Genomic DNA, 6,584 nt, shown 5'->3' on the forward strand with positions numbered 1-6,584 from the left:
TCAGGCCAGTTTGTATATTAAATTGTGAGTCTGGGTCTGGTTAAAATCCTCTGGAGAATGGAGGAGCTTTTTATTTTAGCAGGCAATGACACCAATTAGATTTACTGAGAGTGGTGCTTTCAGTGCCCATACAATTTTGAGGAGGGATGGGTGCTGTCCCTTGCATATGCCACTCAATGGGTAGCCTGGGACATGAGCAGTAGTCTCTAGGATTTAGTTCTCAAAGTTTTTGCTTCCTGGGGTGTGCTGCTCCCCTGCATACTTGGCTGTGAGCTAAGGATTTGTATCAGTTCACACATAGAAAGAAATGTATAGCCTTACCGTGTGTGCTAACATCTCACATAACCATGGTACATTAATTGACATATAATGTTGTTAACTAAACTAAAAATTTTATTTAAATTTTTCCAGTTTTTTCATTGTCTTTTTTTTCTGTTTCAGAATCTAATCCAGGGTACCACATTACCTTTACTTATTATGTCTTAGTCTCCTTCCAACTGCAATAGTTCCTCAGTCTTTCTTTGACTCTCATGACCTATTTTATACACTGTCCTTCAATTTGGGTCTATCTGGTGTGTTCTCATTAATAGGCAGAGATTATGAATTTTTGGGAAAATATCACAGAGGATAAGTACTCTTCTCATCCCATGATATTTAATGGGCACATAAGAACAACATGATTTATTATTGTGATGTTAACCTTGACCACCTTGTTAAAATGATGTTTGCCTGGTTTCTACACTATAATGCTACTATTAATATATTTCTCCTTCCACAAATAATTTGTTAGAAGTGAGTCTCTACTTTCAGCTCATACCCAGGAGAGGGGAATTAAGCATCATTTTCTGGAGGGCAGGGTACCAAAGAATTTGTGATCATATGTTAAAACCATTACTCAAATTAATAAATTTTAGAAGCAAAACTATGAGGCTATGTTTACCCTTAAAACTTCACCAACTAATTTTAACATTCATCAATGGATTCTTTTTTTTTTTTTTTCACGGACAGAGGCTCAGTATGCATTTGGATTTGACAAAGCCCAAACCAGGGCAGGGACTGTGGCAGGAACAGAAGGGTGAAGGAGGCAGATGGGGAACGGAGATGGATGGAATCTACGGCTATGATTCTTCAATAGCTCAGATGTGAGGAGTGACCATGCTGGGCCTTCAGTGGCCCCTGAGAGTGGGAACCTTTCCTAAGCCCCAGTTGATGACAAGAGCCCACCCCTGCTCCCCTCCCCGCACTTCTGCCCTTTACTTAGTCTCTGAAGCTGAAGCAATCAGGCTTGGTCATGGTGGCTGGTGCTGATGACCGTATTTCTCCACTGAGGTGCCCATGAAAGTCAGTGGCCCTAGTCATTTCCACCACAGATCTCCAGCAAAGCTTTTATGAAGTCTCCAGAGGTATCACCCTCAATGGCTTTGTGGAGAGACTTGTCGTATTTCTCAATGAACTCCCGCTGGATGTTGAGCAGGTACATCTCACTCCGGGAGACAATGATCCTGGTGAGAGTCTTCTCATCCATGCCAGCACCCTTCATGGACTTGTAAAGTTTGTCTGCAAAGAAGAGAGGCTTGTTCTTGACACCTTGAACAATGGCCACAAATGCATGCCTGACATCTCCAGACATCTCCTTCTTGATGACGTGCTCCACATCATAGTTGGTCATCTCGATGAACTCCTGGAAGACTCTCCAGAGGTGCACATAGCTCCGTGTACACAGGATGGTCATGAAGTGCGTCTCCAGGGAATTTTTGTTTTCACTGCCAGACGAGTCTGCTATTTCCTGGGCATCTTCCCAGGCCTGGCCCCAATTTTCTCCTCCTTCCTCATGGTTCCCCGTAGCCAGAGAGATGAGAATCCTTTTGAAGTGGCCTGATGTGTCTGAGCTCAGAGCATCCTCCAGAGACTTGTGATAGTCTTCCTTATAGGCCTCATTGATGGCCTGGATTTTAGCATTGGTCCGAGTAGCTAGGATTTCAATGAGAGACTTTTCATCTGTGCCGGCTCCCTCCATGGCCTTCTTTAACTGCTTGGCATCATAATGGTCCAGTGGCATCATCAGCCCCAGAATCAGCCTCGCCAAGTCTCCAGAGAGCTCAGACTTTAGGTCAGCCATCAAGTCACTGAAGTGAGACTTGAAGGTCTGCCAAAGCTGTTGCTTCTGGGCATTGCTGCGGTGCATGATGATGTCAATGATGGCTTCCTCATCAGTTCCAAGCCCCTTCATGGCTTTCCTTAGTGCTTTGGCATCTGCGTCAAGGTTGAAGTCGTTGGTTGGACACACAATTCCATTCAGATCTACTCGGGCCACTGCACTAAGCTCCCACATCTGATAGGCCACCTTCACTGCCTCTGGGAAGAACTGACCAGCGGCATCATCATCTCCCCCACACAGCATCAGCAGAGCCTTCTTGTATTTGCCAGAGGTGTCATTCTTGATCATGCTGTACAGGGACTTCTCATACTTGGTCCGGAAGATCTCCCGAATGTCAAGCATGTCCAGCTCACTGCGGGAGACCAAGATGCAGATCAGGATGTTGTCCTGCATCCCCAGGCCTTTCATGGCCTTTAAGAGCCTTTCAATAAAATACTCGGGGGTGCTCTGGATACACTTCACCACAGCCAGCATCAGATTCTCAAAGTCCCCAGACAGCTTCCCTCTTAGGCTGGCTTCAGTGGGCTTCCACGTGGTCTTCAGATGCTGATTGAACACCAACCAAAGATCCTGCTTGCTGCGATTTCCCAAAATGTAAATGAACTGGGCTTCATCTGTTCCCCATTTCATTTCCCCAGCCTCGTACAAGTCCTTTACATCCTGTTGCATCAAGTCCTCGCTCACTACTCTATCCTCCTCCCTGGTGCCCTGGAGCAGGACCATAAGCATCTTCTGGAAGTGGCCAGAGGTATCGCCAATAATGTCAGCCTCCAGGTCTTGCTTGTAGGCATCTTTGTACGCTGCCACCAGCTGGTGGATCTGCTCATTGGTCCGGGAAGCCAAGATCTCAATGAGGCACTTCTCATCGGTGCCAATGCCCAAGAGAGCATCTTTGATTTCTTTGGCATCACACTAGGCAAGTGACCTCATAAGACCCACAATCAACCGTTCAAATTTCCCAGTCAGCTCATAGTTCAAGTCTGCAATGAGGTCCTGGCCATAGACAGAATTGTAGCTCTGGCATACTTCCTGTCTCTGCCTGTTGCTCCGGGAAGTGATCAGCTCCAATATGGCCTCCTTATCACTGCTGAAGCTCTTCATGGTGGTATACAGAGCCTTGGCATTCTGGTTGGCATCAAAGTCTGGGAAGTCATGAATGGAGCCGCAGTACTTGGCACCCTGTGCTGGCTTGGCCATGGTCTTAGGTTCTGCAGCAGATGACATGTGTGGTGAAGGCCTCCTGTCCTCAATGGATTCTTACTGCAGCATTATTGCTATGGTGTTCTAACAGTGGTTTTTCTATTTTGCTTATTTCTTTGACATTTATTCATTGTAACTCTCCGGTAAGAAAGATTTATTTCTATGTCAAACAGAAAAGGACAAATACTATATAATTTCTCTTATATATGAAATCTAAAGAACAATATAAATGAACAAATAAAACAGAAACAGACTCATAGATACAGAGAACATGGCTGCCAGCAGAGGCAGATTAAGGTCGGTGGAAGGCCCTGGGCACAGAAGAAAATATTGAGCCCCTCAAAAAAAAAAGAGAGAGATAGGGAAAATAAAAGTATTTATTTATACGCACAGAAAACTATTTTTAAAACCATAAATGAAACACGTAGATATCCAGGAATCAATTTGTGGGGTCCTTCAGAAGTTGGGGCCCAGGGCGCGTGCCTGGTGCGCCCACCGTTAAATCCACCTCTGGGCCTGCCAGATAGAAAGGGGCTTGGGGGGCTGGTTAAAAAAGGTGAAGGAATTAAGAAGTCACAAATTAGTCATGGAGTTGTAAAGTACAGCACAGTGAATCTCATCAGTAAAATTGTATTAATTATGTATGGTGCCAGGTAAGTATTAGAATTATCGAGGTGATCAGTTTGTAAATTATGTAATTATCTAACTACTATGCTGTACAACTGAAGCTAATATAAAATAATATTGAATGTCAACTATAATTGAAAAATAAAATTAAAAAAAGAATGATTTGTTCCTTCTCTCCTATTCATTCATTCGTATCAAAATGGGCTCATGAATATTTATTTTGTTCTTAGGTTATAATTCAATATTATCATTATTTATTTTGTGGCTCAAATTGCTCTGGCTTTGGCTTTTGAGAGCTTTTTCAGGTTGGCTCCTGTGTCCTTCTGGCATGCCCACACCCTTTCCTCCTGTAGAATCAGCCATTTTTCCAAAGAGCCTTGGGTCCTTTTATGGAGAAAGGTATTTAGAAACCCAGGTCTGGGCACTGGGCATGCTTGTGGCCATTAGTATGTCACTTCTTCTAGGTGCTCTCAGAGGAAAGGACCACTAACCCATGTGTGCTCATAGCATTTCATTCAGATCTCACTTATAAGAAATTGCTTGCAATTTCTACTATCTATGTTATTTTATGGTTGTTTGTGTTCACAACTTCTATTCTCTACCACCCCCTAACCTCTTAGAGAGGAGGGGTCATGCCTGAGGCATTTTTACTCCTATTCTGGTGCCTAGCACATCATAGGAACCCAGTGAATGTTCACTGGTTGCATAAATGAGTTGTGGGGAATCACAGGCTTTGTCACTGTTTTTTTTTAATTTAATGATAAGAGCCCCAGGTGCTGATTTGATAGATAATATTTTGATGTAAAAAAGTTTACCATTTAGGGAGATCTTACTCATGTAGATCTCCCCTGGCTGGTTTGGCTCAGTGGATTGAGCGTGGGCCTGCGAGCTAAGTGTCGCTGGTTCGATCTTCCAGTCAGGGCACATCAGAGAAGGAAAACTCTGACTCCAAAAAACCTCCGCTGCCTTGCGGCATACCTCTTCAGGGGAAAGGCTAAGGGAGTAAACCCCGACAGAAAATCCGGAGCCGGAGTCCCTAAGGCGGTTTGACGTTGTAGTCAACACCGGCAACTCCTGCGGCGCACCTGAAGCCAAGCTGTATTGACTCCGTCTTTCCCTTGGATCCTTCAGCTGCGAAGAGAGGGGGGGTCTGCTGCATGGGCAACAGCAGACCCTCCATATCACCCTGCCCAGGCTCTGTAGCTTCAGCTTCACTGGAGAGGACACTCCAGCGTCATCGCAAGATATCGATTCAACACGGGAGGAGACAGATACCGTGTCACTCCCGAGTCGGACTGCACAGCCATTCTCGGCTGTGCAGATAGACTCTTAAGAAGCTACACCATCGTCTCTCGAGACGGACGGCTGCCGACGACAACTCATGTAGATCAACTTAGTTGTTTATAGTACTGGAAGCTGGAAATGTTTCTACGTTGTCATTGAAACAGCTTTTGTTTAGAGAAATCTGATTGGCTGCCTGTCAGGGGACAAGCTGTGCTTCTATTTGAACTTCCCATATTCGGGTCTCCAACAGATGCCCAAAGCCAGTGCTTCATCTGCCCTGCTGCCAGCAGGCCCAGTCCCACTGCCTCCGGTCTCTGTTAACCAGTCATTTTCAAACATAGGAGAACAAATATTTTGTGCTTTCACCAGCCCAGTCCTTCTGTGGGCCCCAAGCCCAGGTCTCAGGATCGGTGGTTATAGGGTCACAACTAAGGAAGCCTCTCTACCTGTCAACTTGGTTCCTTATTTGCAGACCTGTTTATAACTTCTGGTTTTCTCTAAGGCCTTCCAGGGAATCTAGACTACTTCTGTTTCTGGTTGTGATGTCCTTGATTCCTCTCCTGGCCTCCAGCACTCCCTCCTGCCCTCTGCTGACCCTGGAGGACAGGTCATCAATAAGTAATGCTCAGCCAGCACCCTGGGATGGCTGCAAATGGAGCTTTGCTGGCAGGGGGAGGGTGCAGCTGGGGCTTCCAGGGCTCTCTGACAGCTGGGAAAAGGGCGCCCAACCCACCCCAGATAGTGGCTTTCCCCTCCTGCAAGACTATCTCTTGCCTGCTAAGAGGCAAAGGAGCACGCAATTCCCAAGCCTGCAGCCCAGAGTCAGCTATTGTTTGATCTGCCTAAACCTGGCTCAGCAGCTGACAGGGAGCCAGGCAGGCGGAGTGGCTCCTTGCGGGTAAGCAGTTCAGATTCACACGGGTTGCTGTGAACTGCTATCTGGTATTTGCCTTGGCTGTTTGCTTTGGGATGTCTGTGAGGAGCCATGTGTCTGGGGAAAGCAAATTTTCTGGGGAGCCCAAGGGGGAATTTAGAGTATGAATGGGCCTGGAGAGATAGAGGTCAGACTTGACTAGGAGGTGGGAGAAGGTCTAAGCATCTTCCCAGGACCTCTGGGCCAGCAGAAGCTCAGTCCTGCGTGGAGGATCAGTCATGATATGACATCTTTGTTGTCCTGTTCTCATTCTCTCTTCCCCCCCATCCCCCAGAATCCACCCAGAGAACTGCAATCCAAAGTGACAGAACAGCACCTTATTCATACCATAAATCTTATTCATGCCATAAATATCACAAGTGGAAACAGGAGGGATTCCTT

The 6,584-nt window shown here is 46.0% G+C and overlaps 1 pseudogene; it reads right to left on the reverse strand.

Moving 5' to 3' along the window:
* Positions 1-1,351: 1,351 nt before the first annotated feature.
* Positions 1,352-3,355, reverse strand: LOC150008496 (annexin A6 pseudogene; annotated as a pseudogene).
* Between the last annotated feature and the right edge of the window lie 3,229 nt (positions 3,356-6,584).

This window comes from Furipterus horrens, unplaced genomic scaffold (assembly GCF_987537825.1).
Source record: "Furipterus horrens unplaced genomic scaffold, mFurHor1.1.pri manual_scaffold_5, whole genome shotgun sequence".
NCBI lineage: Eukaryota > Metazoa > Chordata > Mammalia > Chiroptera > Furipteridae > Furipterus > Furipterus horrens.